At 45.8% G+C, this 16,928-nt stretch overlaps 4 non-coding genes across 4 annotated transcripts; all 4 read left to right on the top strand.

Moving 5' to 3' along the window:
- The first annotated feature begins 630 nt into the window (after window positions 1-630).
- Window positions 631-702, top strand: TRNAH-GUG (transfer RNA histidin (anticodon GUG)). The gene has a single exon. It is a non-coding gene; the product is annotated as a tRNA-His (tRNA).
- A 2,279-nt stretch (window positions 703-2,981) lies between these two features.
- Window positions 2,982-3,053, top strand: TRNAH-GUG (transfer RNA histidin (anticodon GUG)). The gene has a single exon. It is a non-coding gene; the product is annotated as a tRNA-His (tRNA).
- A 2,279-nt stretch (window positions 3,054-5,332) lies between these two features.
- On the top strand, window positions 5,333-5,404 carry TRNAH-GUG (transfer RNA histidin (anticodon GUG)). The gene has a single exon. It is a non-coding gene; the product is annotated as a tRNA-His (tRNA).
- A 4,630-nt stretch (window positions 5,405-10,034) lies between these two features.
- Window positions 10,035-10,106, top strand: TRNAH-GUG (transfer RNA histidin (anticodon GUG)). The gene has a single exon. It is a non-coding gene; the product is annotated as a tRNA-His (tRNA).
- The last annotated feature ends 6,822 nt before the right edge of the window (window positions 10,107-16,928 follow it).

Consider the following 16,928-nt stretch of genomic DNA (forward strand, 5'->3'; position numbering starts at 1 on the left):
GACAGGGAGGAGATAAAATCCCTGTATGAAGCCAAGAGAACGAGGCGGCATGAACATGCATCCTTGTATGCAGGTGTGACATGTAGTCATCATGAACATGCATCCCTTTATAAGGACATAACATGGAGGACGCATGAACATGAATGCCTGAATTTTATGGTGGTGGCCTTCGGGTGATTTGGCGCGTGCAATTGGTGAAGAGCACTTCTCCTGCGCAAAAAAATAAATTTACTATTAGCACCCCGGAGGGAGCCTCTGCACTTCTTATAGGGAGAAAACTCTGCAATGGAAGGGGACAGGGTCAATAACAGCTGTAAACTCTCACAAGACCATCACTGCTCTCACACTTTCCTGCTCTCAGGCTGGCGGGCCATTATCGGCCCTGGCTGCCGCACCATTGCCAGGTTTGTGTAACTATATTATTTCTAATTGGCTCCACTTTGATGACTTTCATTTGGATTCTGACTTGATTATTGAGATCTTAAATAAGTGACTGGGGATCAGGTGTCCACTTATTCTCATGGATAACATCACAACCAAGCTTTAATTCAAACATGAGTCATGACATCACAGATGGAGTACAGCTTATGATAGAGGTGGAACGTCACATTGTAGCAGCCCAAGTAGCTCGCCGTGATCGTATAGTGGTTAGTACTCTGCGTTGTGGCCGCAGCAACCTCGGTTCGAATCCGAGTCACGGCATTGCGGTGAGGCAATGTCACGGCAGTTGGGCAGATATTTTAGAATTTCCATTAATACATTGGCAATCTCTGTGGAGGACTGAAACAATTCGATATGTCCTGTTACTGTTATGAACCTTTTGTTTCTTTAATGCTCTTTGCACACTTTTTCATCGGGTGACTGTAATGTATTTCAACCAAATCTAATTAAGAGCGCATTATGTGGTGACATTTGCAGTACATGAAACATTATAACACTGCCATTTACGTCAATAACCACTAGCTTGATTAAGACATATGTATTGCAGCGACAGTATTTCCCAGTTACAAATGGGAATAAAAACAACATCCGCGAGGGATTGAACCAACGACATTTAACTGATGTTGCCAATGGAGCACGTTACAGAGAGCGCAAAGTCCCGCCTTTACAGTCACACGCTGATGATAATACAGATGTTTAAATAAACAGGCATATCTGTGGACTTGTGGTCTTTCTACATTGGGACTCATAGTCTAGTCCTAGGCTATTGTAGGCACTGGCATATCTTCTAGTGGAATGAGAGGCATTCTGTAGTCGCGTGAAAGGACCTTTCAAGTCAATCTGATCTGTATTGTCCTGTGAAAAAAAATGTTCTTAGACACAGTGAGGAGTTTTTGGGGATAATGGGAAAATCATTTCCAACTAAATGACAGGAATTTCTTAGTCCAATCATGAGGTGTGCTAGGCATTTTTATACTGTGGCGGAAAGAGAGAGAGTATAACAGTCATTATAAATAAAGGGCCAAGGAAGTGACAGTTTATGGAAGGAACAATTTGCACATAGTTTTAGAATTTGGTCAGGAGGAGGACAATGTGCTTACACATATGAAACATTAGAAGGTAGACATTATGGAAGCACATATATTTCTTTATTTTTATTGTATTTGGGGAGAGGGGGTTAATATAGCACGTCCAATGTGGAAAAGTGCTTTCCATAGCACCTTGCAGGTGGGCGACATCTAGAGCTGTGCAGTAGCCACCCATGCCCCAGACGTCAAAGAGAACAAGAAGTTACACATGTTGGAAGTGAGGGTGAGACATTGAGGAGATATGATCCCGGTATGAAGCCGAGAAAAGGAGGAGGCGTGAACGTGCATCCATGTATGCAGGCGAGAAGGGAAGGAGCATTGGTCATGCATCCCTGCATGAGGGTGAGACAGGGAGGAGATATGATCCCCGTATGAAGCCGAGAGAAGGAGGAGGCGTGAACGTGCATCCATGTATGCGGGTGAGACAGGAAGGAGCATTGGTCATGCATCCCTGCATGAGGGTGAGACAGGGAGGAGATATGATCCCCGTATGAAGCCGAGAGAAGGAGGAGGCGTGAACTTGCATCCATGTATGCAGGCGAGAAGGGAAGGAGCATTGGTCATGCATCCCCTCATGAGGGTGAGACAGGGAGGAGATATGATCCCCGTATGAAGCCGAGAGAAGGAGGAGGCGTGAACGTGCATCCATGTATGCGGGCGAGACGGGAAGGAGCATTGGTCATGCATCCCTTCCCGAGGGTGAGACAGGGAGGAGATAAAATCCCCGTATGAAGCCGAGAGAACGAGGAGACATGAACGTGCATCCATGTATGCGGGCGAGAAGGGAAGGAGCATTGGTCATGCATCCCTGCATGAGGGTGAGACAGGGAGGAGATAAAATCCCTGTATGAAGCCAAGAGAACGAGGCGGCATGAACATGCATCCTTGTATGCAGGTGTGACATGGAGTCATCATGAACATGCATCCCTTTATAAGGACATAACATGGAGGACGCATGAACATGAATGCCTGAATTTTATGGTGGTGGCCTTCGGGTGATTTGGCACGTGCAATTGGTAAAGAGCACTTCTCCTGCGCAAAAAAATAAATTTACTATTAGCACCCCGGAGGGAGCCTCTGCACTTCTTATAGGGAGAAAACTCTGCAATGGAAGGGGACAGGGTCAATAACAGCTGTAAACTCTCACAAGACCATCACTGCTCTCACACTTTCCTGCTCTCAGGCTGGCGGGCCATTATCAGCCCTGGCTGCCGCACCATTGCCAGGTTTGTGTAACTATATTATTTCTAATTGGCTCCACTTTGATGACTTTCATTTGGATTCTGACTTGATTATTGAGATCTTAAATAAGTGACTGGGGATCAGGTGTCCACTTATTCTCATGGATAACATCACAACCAACCTTTAATTCAAACATGAGTCATGACATCACAGATGGAGTACAGCTTATGATAGAGGTGGAACGTCACATTGTAGCAGCCCAAGTAGCTCGCCGTGATCGTATAGTGGTTAGTACTCTGCGTTGTGGCCGCAGCAACCTCGGTTCGAATCCGAGTCACGGCATTGCGGTGAGGCAATATCACGGCAGTTGGGCAGATATTTTAGAATTTCCATTAATACATTGGCAATCTCTGTGGAGGACTGAAACAATTCGATATGTCCTGTTACTGTTATGAACCTTTTGTTTCTTTAATGCTCTTTGCACACTTTTTCATCGGGTGACTGTAATGTATTTCAACCAAATCTAATTAAGAGCGCATTATGTGGTGACATTTGCAGTACATGAAACATTATAACACTGCCATTTACGTCAATAACCACTAGCTTGATTAAGACATATGTATTGCAGCGACAGTATTTCCCAGTTACAAATGGGAATAAAAACAACATCCGCGAGGGATTGAACCAACGACATTTAACTGATGTTGCCAATGGAGCGCGTTACAGAGAGCGCAAAGTCCCGCCTTTACAGTCACACGCTGATGATAATACAGATGTTTAAATAAACAGGCATATCTGTGGACTTGTGGTCTTTCTACATTGGGACTCATAGTCTAGTCCTAGGCTATTGTAGGCACTGGCATATCTTCTAGTGGAATGAGAGGCATTCTGTAGTCGCGTGAAAGGACCTTTCAAGTCAATCTGATCTGTATTGTCCTGTGAAAAAAAATGTTCTTAGACACAGTGAGGAGTTTTTGGGGATAATGGGAAAATCATTTCCAACTAAATGACAGGAATTTCTTAGTCCAATCATGAGGTGTGCTAGGCATTTTTATACTGTGGCGGAAAGAGAGAGAGTATAACAGTCATTATAAATAAAGGGCCAAGGAAGTGACAGTTTATGGAAGGAACAATTTGCACATAGTTTTAGAATTTGGTCAGGAGGAGGACAATGTGCTTACACATATGAAACATTAGAAGGTAGACATTATGGAAGCACATATATTTCTTTATTTTTATTGTATTTGGGGAGAGGGGGTTAATATAGCACGTCCAATGTGGAAAAGTGCTTTCCATAGCACCTTGCAGGTGGGCGACATCTAGAGCTGTGCAGTAGCCACCCATGCCCCAGACGTCAAAGAGAACAAGAAGTTACACATGTTGGAAGTGAGGGTGAGACATTGAGGAGATATGATCCCCATATGAAGCCGAGAAAAGGAGGAGGCGTGAACGTGCATCCATGTATGCAGGCGAGAAGGGAAGGAGCATTGGTCATGCATCCCTGCATGAGGGTGAGACAGGGAGGAGATATGATCCCCGTATGAAGCCGAGAGAAGGAGGAGGTGTGAACGTGCATCCATGTATGCGGGCGAGACAGGAAGGAGCATTGGTCATGCATCCCTGCATGAGGGTGAGACAGGGAGGAGATATGATCCCCGTATGAAGCCGAGAGAAGGAGGAGGCGTGAACGTGCATCCATGTATGCAGGCGAGAAGGGAAGGAGCATTGGTCATGCATCCCCTCATGAGGGTGAGACAGGGAGGAGATATGATCCCCGTATGAAGCCGAGAGAAGGAGGAGGCGTGAACGTGCATCCATGTATGCGGGCGAGACGGGAAGGAGCATTGGTCATGCATCCCTTCCCGAGGGTGAGACAGGGAGGAGATAAAATCCCCGTATGAAGCCGAGAGAACGAGGAGACATGAACGTGCATCCATGTATGCGGGCGAGAAGGGAAGGAGCATTGGTCATGCATCCCTGCATGAGGGTGAGACAGGGAGAAGATAAAATCCCTGTATGAAGCCAAGAGAACGAGGCGGCATGAACATGCATCCTTGTATGCAGGTGTGACATGGAGTCATCATGAACATGCATCCCTTTATAAGGACATAACATGGAGGACGCATGAACATGAATGCCTGAATTTTATGGTGGTGGCCTTCGGGTGATTTGGCACGTGCAATTGGTGAAGAGCACTTCTCCTGCGCAAAAAAATAAATTTACTATTAGCACCCCGGAGGGAGCCTCTGCACTTCTTATAGGGAGAAAACTCTGCAATGGAAGGGGACAGGGTCAATAACAGCTGTAAACTCTCACAAGACCATCACTGCTCTCACACTTTCCTGCTCTCAGGCTGGCGGGCCATTATCGGCCCTGGCTGCCGCACCATTGCCAGGTTTGTGTAACTATATTATTTCTAATTGGCTCCACTTTGATGACTTTCATTTGGATTCTGACTTGATTATTGAGATCTTAAATAAGTGACTGGGGATCAGGTGTCCACTTATTCTCATGGATAACATCACAACCAACCTTTAATTCAAACATGAGTCATGACATCACAGATGGAGTACAGCTTATGATAGAGGTGGAACGTCACATTGTAGCAGCCCAAGTAGCTCGCCGTGATCGTATAGTGGTTAGTACTCTGCGTTGTGGCCGCAGCAACCTTGGTTCGAATCCGAGTCACGGCATTGCGGTGAGGCAATGTCACGGCAGTTGGGCAGATATTTTAGAATTTCCATTAATACATTGGCAATCTCTGTGGAGGACTGAAACAATTCGATATGTCCTGTTACTGTTATGAACCTTTTGTTTCTTTAATGCTCTTTGCACACTTTTTCATCGGGTGACTGTAATGTATTTCAACCAAATCTAATTAAGAGCGCATTATGTGGTGACATTTGCAGTACATGAAACATTATAACACTGCCATTTACGTCAATAACCACTAGCTTGATTAACACATATGTATTGCAGCCACAGTATTTCCCAGTTACAAATGGGAATAAAAACAACATCCGCGAGGGATTGAACCAACGACATTTAACTGATGTTGCCAATGGAGCGCGTTACAGAGAGCGCGAGGTCCCGCCTTTACAGTCACACGCTGATGATAATACAGATGTTTAAATAAACAGGCATATCTGTGGACTTGTGGTCTTTCTACATTGGGACTCATAGTCTAGTCCTAGGCTATTGTAGGCACTGGCGTATCTTTTAGTGGAATGAGAGGCATTCTGTAGTCGCGTGAAAGGACCTTTCAAGTCAATCTGATCTGTATTGTCCTGTGAAAAAAAGCGTTCTTAGACACAGTGAGGAGTTTTTGGGGATAATGGGAAAATCATTTCCAACTAAATGACAGGAATTTCTTAGTCCAATCATGAGGTGTGCTATGCTTTTTTATACTGTGGCGGAAAGAGAGAGAGTATAACAGTCATTATAAATAAAGGGCCAAGGAAGTGACAGTTTATGGAAGGAACAATTTGCACATAGTTTTAGAATGTGGTCAGGAGGAGGACAATGTGCTTACACATATGAAACATTAGAAGGTAGACATTATGGAAGCACATATATTTCTTTATTTTTATTGTATTTGGGGAGAGGGGGTTAATATAGCACGTCCAATGTGGAAAAGTGCTTTCCATAGCACTTTGCAGGTGGGCGACATCTAGAGCTGTGCAGTAGCCACCCATGCCCCAGACGTCAAAGAGAACAAGAAGTTACACATGTTGGAAGTGAGGGTGAGACATTGAGGAGATATGATCCCCCTATGAAGCAGAGAAAAGGAGGAGGCGTGAACGTGCATCCATGTATGCAGGTGAGAAGGGAAGGAACATTGGTCATGCATCCCTGCATGAGGGTGAGACAGGGAGGAGATATGATCCCCGTATGAAGCCGAGAGAAGGAGGAGGCGTGAACGTGCATCCATGTATGCGGGCGAGACAGGAAGGAGCATTGGTCATGCATCCCTGCATGAGGGTGAGACAGGGAGGAGATATGATCCCCGTATGAAGCCGAGAGAAGGAGGAGGCGTGAACGTGCATCCATGTATGCGGGCGAGACAGGAAGGAGCATTGGTCATGCATCCCTGCATGAGGGTGAGACAGGGAGGAGATATGATCCCCGTATGAAGCCGAGAGAAGGAGGAGGCGTGAACGTGCATCCATGTATGCGGGCGAGACGGGAAGGAGCATTGGTCATGCATCCCTTCCCGAGGGTGAGACAGGGAGGAGATAAAATCCCCGTATGAAGCCGAGAGAACGAGGAGACATGAACGTGCATCCATGTATGCGGGCGAGAAGGGAAGGAGCATTGGTCATGCATCCCTGCATGAGGGTGAGACAGGGAAGAGATAAAATCCCTGTATGAAGCCAAGAGAACGAGGCGGCATGAACATGCATCCTTGTATGCAGGTGTGACATGTAGTCATCATGAACATGCATCCCTTTATAAGGACATAACATGGAGGACGCATGAACATGAATGCCTGAATTTTATGGTGGTGGCCTTCGGGTGATTTGGCGCGTGCAATTGGTGAAGAGCACTTCTCCTGCGCAAAAAAATAAATTTACTATTAGCACCCCGGAGGGAGCCTCTGCACTTCTTATAGGGAGAAAACTCTGCAATGGAAGGGGACAGGGTCAATAACAGCTGTAAACTCTCACAAGACCATCACTGCTCTCACACTTTCCTGCTCTCAGGCTGGCGGGCCATTTTCGGCCCTGGCTGCCGCACCATTGCCAGGTTTGTGTAACTATATTATTTCTAATTGGCTCCACTTTGATGACTTTCATTTGGATTCTGACTTGATTATTGAGATCTTAAATAAGTGACTGGGGATCAGGTGTCCACTTATTCTCCTGGATAACATCACAACCAACCTTTAATTCAAACATGAGTCATGACATCACAGATGGAGTACAGCTTATGATAGAGGTGGAACAACACATTGTAGCAGCCCAAGTAGCTCGCCGTGATCGTATAGTGGTTAGTACTCTGCGTTGTGGCCACAGCAACCTTGGTTGGAATCCGAGTCACGGCATTGCGGTGAGGCAATGTCACCGCAGTTGGGCAGATATTTTACAATTTCCATTAATACATTGGCAATCTCTGTGGAGGACTGAAACAATTCGATATGTCCTGTTACTGTTATGAACCTTTTGTTTCTTTAATGCTCTTTGCACACTTTTTCATCGGGTGACTGTAATGTATTTCAACCAAATCTAATTAAGAGCGCATTATGTGGTGACATTTGCAGTACATGAAACATTATAACACTGCCATTTACGTCAATAACCACTAGCTTGATTAAGACATATGTATTGCAGCGACAGTATTTCCCAGTTACAAATGGGAATAAAAACAACATCCGCGAGGGATTGAACCAACGACATTTAACTGATGTTGCCAATGGAGCGCGTTACAGAGAGCGCAAAGTCCCGCCTTTACAGTCACACGCTGATGATAATACAGATGTTTAAATAAACAGGCATATCTGTGGACTTGTGGTCTTTCTACATTGGGACTCATAGTCTAGTCCTAGGCTATTGTAGGCACTGGCATATCTTCTAGTGGAATGAGAGGCATTCTGTAGTCGCGTGAAAGGACCTTTCAAGTCAATCTGATCTGTATTGTCCTGTGAAAAAAAATGTTCTTAGACACAGTGAGGAGTTTTTGGGGATAATGGGAAAATCATTTCCAACTAAATGACAGGAATTTCTTAGTCCAATCATGAGGTGTGCTAGGCATTTTTATACTGTGGCGGAAAGAGAGAGAGTATAACAGTCATTATAAATAAAGGGCCAAGGAAGTGACAGTTTATGGAAGGAACAATTTGCACATAGTTTTAGAATTTGGTCAGGAGGAGGACAATGTGCTTACACATATGAAACATTAGAAGGTAGACATTATGGAAGCACATATATTTCTTTATTTTTATTGTATTTGGGGAGAGGGGGTTAATATAGCACGTCCAATGTGGAAAAGTGCTTTCCATAGCACCTTGCAGGTGGGCGACATCTAGAGCTGTGCAGTAGCCACCCATGCCCCAGACGTCAAAGAGAACAAGAAGTTACACATGTTGGAAGTGAGGGTGAGACATTGAGGAGATATGATCCCCATATGAAGCCGAGAAAAGGAGGAGGCGTGAACGTGCATCCATGTATGCAGGCGAGAAGGGAAGGAGCATTGGTCATGCATCCCTGCATGAGGGTGAGACAGGGAGGAGATATGATCCCCGTATGAAGCCGAGAGAAGGAGGAGGTGTGAACGTGCATCCATGTATGCGGGCGAGACAGGAAGGAGCATTGGTCATGCATCCCTGCATGAGGGTGAGACAGGGAGGAGATATGATCCCCGTATGAAGCCGAGAGAAGGAGGAGGCGTGAACGTGCATCCATGTATGCAGGCGAGAAGGGAAGGAGCATTGGTCATGCATCCCCTCATGAGGGTGAGACAGGGAGGAGATATGATCCCCGTATGAAGCCGAGAGAAGGAGGAGGCGTGAACGTGCATCCATGTATGCGGGCGAGACGGGAAGGAGCATTGGTCATGCATCCCTTCCCGAGGGTGAGACAGGGAGGAGATAAAATCCCCGTATGAAGCCGAGAGAACGAGGAGACATGAACGTGCATCCATGTATGCGGGCGAGAAGGGAAGGAGCATTGGTCATGCATCCCTGCATGAGGGTGAGACAGGGAGAAGATAAAATCCCTGTATGAAGCCAAGAGAACGAGGCGGCATGAACATGCATCCTTGTATGCAGGTGTGACATGGAGTCATCATGAACATGCATCCCTTTATAAGGACATAACATGGAGGACGCATGAACATGAATGCCTGAATTTTATGGTGGTGGCCTTCGGGTGATTTGGCACGTGCAATTGGTGAAGAGCACTTCTCCTGCGCAAAAAAATAAATTTACTATTAGCACCCCGGAGGGAGCCTCTGCACTTCTTATAGGGAGAAAACTCTGCAATGGAAGGGGACAGGGTCAATAACAGCTGTAAACTCTCACAAGACCATCACTGCTCTCACACTTTCCTGCTCTCAGGCTGGCGGGCCATTATCGGCCCTGGCTGCCGCACCATTGCCAGGTTTGTGTAACTATATTATTTCTAATTGGCTCCACTTTGATGACTTTCATTTGGATTCTGACTTGATTATTGAGATCTTAAATAAGTGACTGGGGATCAGGTGTCCACTTATTCTCATGGATAACATCACAACCAACCTTTAATTCAAACATGAGTCATGACATCACAGATGGAGTACAGCTTATGATAGAGGTGGAACATCACATTGTAGCAGCCCAAGTAGCTCGCCGTGATCGTATAGTGGTTAGTACTCTGCGTTGTGGCCGCAGCAACCTTGGTTCGAATCCGAGTCACGGCATTGCGGTGAGGCAATGTCACGGCAGTTGGGCAGATATTTTAGAATTTCCATTAATACATTGGCAATCTCTGTGGAGGACTGAAACAATTCGATATGTCCTGTTACTGTTATGAACCTTTTGTTTCTTTAATGCTCTTTGCACACTTTTTCATCGGGTGACTGTAATGTATTTCAACCAAATCTAATTAAGAGCGCATTATGTGGTGACATTTGCAGTACATGAAACATTATAACACTGCCATTTACGTCAATAACCACTAGCTTGATTAACACATATGTATTGCAGCCACAGTATTTCCCAGTTACAAATGGGAATAAAAACAACATCCGCGAGGGATTGAACCAACGACATTTAACTGATGTTGCCAATGGAGCGCGTTACAGAGAGCGCGAGGTCCCGCCTTTACAGTCACACGCTGATGATAATACAGATGTGTAAATAAACAGGCATATCTGTGGACTTGTGGTCTTTCTACATTGGGACTCATAGTCTAGTCCTAGGCTATTGTAGGCACTGGCGTATCTTTTAGTGGAATGAGAGGCATTCTGTAGTCGCGTGAAAGGACCTTTCAAGTCAATCTGATCTGTATTGTCCTGTGAAAAAAAGCGTTCTTAGACACAGTGAGGAGTTTTTGGGGATAATGGGAAAATCATTTCCAACTAAATGACAGGAATTTCTTAGTCCAATCATGAGGTGTGCTATGCTTTTTTATACTGTGGCGGAAAGAGAGAGAGTATAACAGTCATTATAAATAAAGGGCCAAGGAAGTGACAGTTTATGGAAGGAACAATTTGCACATAGTTTTAGAATGTGGTCAGGAGGAGGACAATGTGCTTACACATATGAAACATTAGAAGGTAGACATTATGGAAGCACATATATTTCTTTATTTTTATTGTATTTGGGGAGAGGGGGTTAATATAGCACGTCCAATGTGGAAAAGTGCTTTCCATAGCACTTTGCAGGTGGGCGACATCTAGAGCTGTGCAGTAGCCACCCATGCCCCAGACGTCAAAGAGAACAAGAAGTTACACATGTTGGAAGTGAGGGTGAGACATTGAGGAGATATGATCCCCCTATGAAGCAGAGAAAAGGAGGAGGCGTGAACGTGCATCCATGTATGCAGGTGAGAAGGGAAGGAACATTGGTCATGCATCCCTGCATGAGGGTGAGACAGGGAGGAGATATGATCCCCGTATGAAGCCGAGAGAAGGAGGAGGCGTGAACGTGCATCCATGTATGCGGGCGAGACAGGAAGGAGCATTGGTCATGCATCCCTGCATGAGGGTGAGACAGGGAGGAGATATGATCCCCGTATGAAGCCGAGAGAAGGAGGAGGCGTGAACGTGCATCCATGTATGCGGGCGAGACAGGAAGGAGCATTGGTCATGCATCCCTGCATGAGGGTGAGACAGGGAGGAGATATGATCCCCGTATGAAGCCGAGAGAAGGAGGAGGCGTGAACGTGCATCCATGTATGCGGGCGAGACGGGAAGGAGCATTGGTCATGCATCCCTTCCCGAGGGTGAGACAGGGAGGAGATAAAATCCCCGTATGAAGCCGAGAGAACGAGGAGACATGAACGTGCATCCATGTATGCGGGCGAGAAGGGAAGGAGCATTGGTCATGCATCCCTGCATGAGGGTGAGACAGGGAAGAGATAAAATCCCTGTATGAAGCCAAGAGAACGAGGCGGCATGAACATGCATCCTTGTATGCAGGTGTGACATGTAGTCATCATGAACATGCATCCCTTTATAAGGACATAACATGGAGGACGCATGAACATGAATGCCTGAATTTTATGGTGGTGGCCTTCGGGTGATTTGGCGCGTGCAATTGGTGAAGAGCACTTCTCCTGCGCAAAAAAATAAATTTACTATTAGCACCCCGGAGGGAGCCTCTGCACTTCTTATAGGGAGAAAACTCTGCAATGGAAGGGGACAGGGTCAATAACAGCTGTAAACTCTCACAAGACCATCACTGCTCTCACACTTTCCTGCTCTCAGGCTGGCGGGCCATTTTCGGCCCTGGCTGCCGCACCATTGCCAGGTTTGTGTAACTATATTATTTCTAATTGGCTCCACTTTGATGACTTTCATTTGGATTCTGACTTGATTATTGAGATCTTAAATAAGTGACTGGGGATCAGGTGTCCACTTATTCTCCTGGATAACATCACAACCAACCTTTAATTCAAACATGAGTCATGACATCACAGATGGAGTACAGCTTATGATAGAGGTGGAACAACACATTGTAGCAGCCCAAGTAGCTCGCCGTGATCGTATAGTGGTTAGTACTCTGCGTTGTGGCCACAGCAACCTTGGTTGGAATCCGAGTCACGGCATTGCGGTGAGGCAATGTCACCGCAGTTGGGCAGATATTTTACAATTTCCATTAATACATTGGCAATCTCTGTGGAGGACTGAAACAATTCGATATGTCCTGTTACTGTTATGAACCTTTTGTTTCTTTAATGCTCTTTGCACACTTTTTCATCGGGTGACTGTAATGTATTTCAACCAAATCTATTTAAGAGCGCATTATGTGGTGACATTTGCAGTACATGAAACATTATAACACTGCCATTTACGTCAATAACCACTAGCTTGATTAAGACATATGTATTGCAGCGACAGTATTTCCCAGTTACAAATGGGAATAAAAACAACATCCGCGAGGGATTGAACCAACGACATTTAACTGATGTTGCCAATGGAGCGCGTTACAGAGAGCGCAAAGTCCCGCCTTTACAGTCACACGCTGATGATAATACAGATGTTTAAATAAACAGGCATATCTGTGGACTTGTGGTATTTCTACATTGGGACTCATAGTCTAGTCCTAGGCTATTGTAGGCACTGGCGTATCTTCTAGTGGAATGAGAGGCATTCTGTAGTCGCGTGAAAGGACCTTTCAAGTCAATCTGATCTGTATTGTCCTGTGAAAAAAAATGTTCTTAGTCACAGTGAGGAGTTTTTGGGGATAATGGGAAAATCATTTCCAACTAAATGACAGGAATTTCTTAGTCCAATCATGAGGTGTGCTAGGCATTTTTATACTGTGGCGGAAAGAGAGAGAGTATAACAGTCATTATAAATAAAGGGCCAAGGAAGTGACAGTTTATGGAAGGAACAATTTGCACATAGTTTTAGAATTTGGTCAGGAGGAGGACAATGTGCTTACACATATGAAACATTAGAAGGTAGACATTATGGAAGCACATATATTTCTTTATTTTTATTGTATTTGGGGAGAGGGGGTTAATATAGCACGTCCAATGTGGAAAAGTGCTTTCCATAGCACCTTGCAGGTGGGCGACATCTAGAGCTGTGCAGTAGCCACCCATGGCCCAGACGTCAAAGAGAACAAGAAGTTACACATGTTGGAAGTGAGGGTGAGGCATTGAGGAGATATGATCCCGGTATGAAGCCGAGAAAAGGAGGAGGCGTGAACGTGCATCCATGTATGCAGGCGAGAAGGGAAGGAGCATTGGTCATGCATCCCTGCATGAGGGTGAGACAGGGAGGAGATATGATCCCCGTATGAAGCCGAGAGAAGGAGGAGGTGTGAACGAACGTGCATCCATGTATGCGGGCGAGACAGGAAGGAGCATTGGTCATGCATCCCTGCATGAGGGTGAGACAGGGAGGAGATATGATCCCCGTATGAAGCCGAGAGAAGGAGGAGGCGTGAACGTGCATCCATGTATGCAGGCGAGAAGGGAAGGAGCATTGGTCATGCATCCCCTCATGAGGGTGAGACAGGGAGGAGATATGATCCCCGTATGAAGCCGAGAGAAGGAGGAGGCGTGAACGTGCATCCATGTATGCGGGCGAGACGGGAAGGAGCATTGGTCATGCATCCCTTCCCGAGGGTGAGACAGGGAGGAGATAAAATCCCCGTATGAAGCCGAGAGAACGAGGAGACATGAACGTGCATCCATGTATGCGGGCGAGAAGGGAAGGAGCATTGGTCATGCATCCCTGCATGAGGGTGAGACAGGGAGAAGATAAAATCCCTGTATGAAGCCAAGAGAACGAGGCGGCATGAACATGCATCCTTGTATGCAGGTGTGACATGGAGTCATCATGAACATGCATCCCTTTATAAGGACATAACATGGAGGACGCATGAACATGAATGCCTGAATTTTATGGTGGTGGCCTTCAGGTGATTTGGCACGTGCAATTGGTGAAGAGCACTTCTCCTGCGCAAAAAAATAAATTTACTATTAGCACCCCGGAGGGAGCCTCTGCACTTCTTATAGGGAGAAAACTCTGCAATGGAAGGGGACAGGGTCAATAACAGCTGTAAACTCTCACAAGACCATCACTGCTCTCACACTTTCCTGCTCTCAGGCTGGCGGGCCATTATCGGCCCTGGCTGCCGCACCATTGCCAGGTTTGTGTAACTATATTATTTCTAATTGGCTCCACTTTGATGACTTTCATTTGGATTCTGACTTGATTATTGAGATCTTAAATAAGTGACTGGGGATCAGGTGCCCACTTATTCTCATGGATAACATCACAACCAACCTTTAATTCAAACATGAGTCATGACATCACAGATGGAGTACAGCTTATGATAGAGGTGGAACGTCACATTGTAGCAGCCCAAGTAGCTCGCCGTGATCGTATAGTGGTTAGTACTCTGCGTTGTGGCCGCAGCAAACTCGGTTCGAATCCGAGTCTGTCACGGCAGTTGGGCAGATATTTTAGAATTTCCATTAATACATTGGCAATCTCTGTGGAGGACTGAAACAATTCGATATGTCCTGTTACTGTTATGAACCTTTTGTTTCTTTAATGCTCTTTGCACACTTTTTCATCGGGTGACTGTAATGTATTTCAACCAAATCTAATTAAGAGCGCATTATGTGGTGACATTTGCAGTACATGAAACATTATAACACTGCCATTTACGTCAATAACCACTAGCTTGATTAACACATATGTATTGCAGCCACAGTATTTCCCAGTTACAAATGGGAATAAAAACAACATCCGCGAGGGATTGAACCAACGACATTTAACTGATGTTGCCAATGGAGCGCGTTACAGAGAGCGCGAGGTCCCGCCTTTACAGTCACACGCTGATGATAATACAGATGTGTAAATAAACAGGCATATCTGTGGACTTGTGGTCTTTCTACATTGGGACTCATAGTCTAGTCCTAGGCTATTGTAGGCACTGGCGTATCTTTTAGTGGAATGAGAGGCATTCTGTAGTCGCGTGAAAGGACCTTTCAAGTCAATCTGATCTGTATTGTCCTGTGAAAAAAAGCGTTCTTAGACACAGTGAGGAGTTTTTGGGGATAATGGGAAAATCATTTCCAACTAAATGACAGGAATTTCTTAGTCCAATCATGAGGTGTGCTATGCTTTTTTATACTGTGGCGGAAAGAGAGAGAGTATAACAGTCATTATAAATAAAGGGCCAAGGAAGTGACAGTTTATGGAAGGAACAATTTGCACATAGTTTTAGAATGTGGTCAGGAGGAGGACAATGTGCTTACACATATGAAACATTAGAAGGTAGACATTATGGAAGCACATATATTTCTTTATTTTTATTGTATTTGGGGAGAGGGGGTTAATATAGCACGTCCAATGTGGAAAAGTGCTTTCCATAGCACTTTGCAGGTGGGCGACATCTAGAGCTGTGCAGTAGCCACCCATGCCCCAGACGTCAAAGAGAACAAGAAGTTACACATGTTGGAAGTGAGGGTGAGACATTGAGGAGATATGATCCCCCTATGAAGCAGAGAAAAGGAGGAGGCGTGAACGTGCATCCATGTATGCAGGTGAGAAGGGAAGGAACATTGGTCATGCATCCCTGCATGAGGGTGAGACAGGGAGGAGATATGATCCCCGTATGAAGCCGAGAGAAGGAGGAGGCGTGAACGTGCATCCATGTATGCGGGCGAGACAGGAAGGAGCATTGGTCATGCATCCCTGCATGAGGGTGAGACAGGGAGGAGATATGATCCCCGTATGAAGCCGAGAGAAGGAGGAGGCGTGAACGTGCATCCATGTATGCGGGCGAGACCGGAAGGAGCATTGGTCATGCATCCCTGCATGAGGGTGAGACAGGGAGGAGATATGATCCCCGTATGAAGCCGAGAGAAGGAGGAGGCGTGAACGTGCATCCATGTATGCTGGCGAGACGGGAAGGAGCATTGGTCATGCATCCCTTCCCGAGGGTGAGACAGGGAGGAGATAAAATCCCCGTATGAAGCCGAGAGAACGAGGAGACATGAACGTGCATCCATGTATGCGGGCGAGAAGGGAAGGAGCATTGGTCATGCATCCCTGCATGAGGGTGAGACAGGGAAGAGATAAAATCCCTGTATGAAGCCAAGAGAACGAGGCGGCATGAACATGCATCCTTGTATGCAGGTGTGACATGTAGTCATCATGAACATGCATCCCTTTATAAGGACATAACATGGAGGACGCATGAACATGAATGCCTGAATTTTATGGTGGTGGCCTTCGGGTGATTTGGCGCGTGCAATTGGTGAAGAGCACTTCTCCTGCGCAAAAAAATAAATTTACTATTAGCACCCCGGAGGGAGCCTCTGCACTTCTTATAGGGAGAAAACTCTGCAATGGAAGGGGACAGGGTCAATAACAGCTGTAAACTCTCACAAGACCATCACTGCTCTCACACTTTCCTGCTCTCAGGCTGGCGGGCCATTTTCGGCCCTGGCTGCCGCACCATTGCCAGGTTTGTGTAACTATATTATTTCTAATTGGCTCCACTTTGATGACTTTCATTTGGATTCTGACTTGATTATTGAGATCTTAAAT

The sequence above is a fragment of the Ambystoma mexicanum genome (genome assembly GCF_040938575.1).
Source record: "Ambystoma mexicanum isolate Mex_15411 chromosome 12 unlocalized genomic scaffold, UKY_AmexF1_1 Mex_chr12_unloc.1, whole genome shotgun sequence".
Classification (NCBI taxonomy): Eukaryota; Metazoa; Chordata; class Amphibia; order Caudata; family Ambystomatidae; genus Ambystoma; species Ambystoma mexicanum.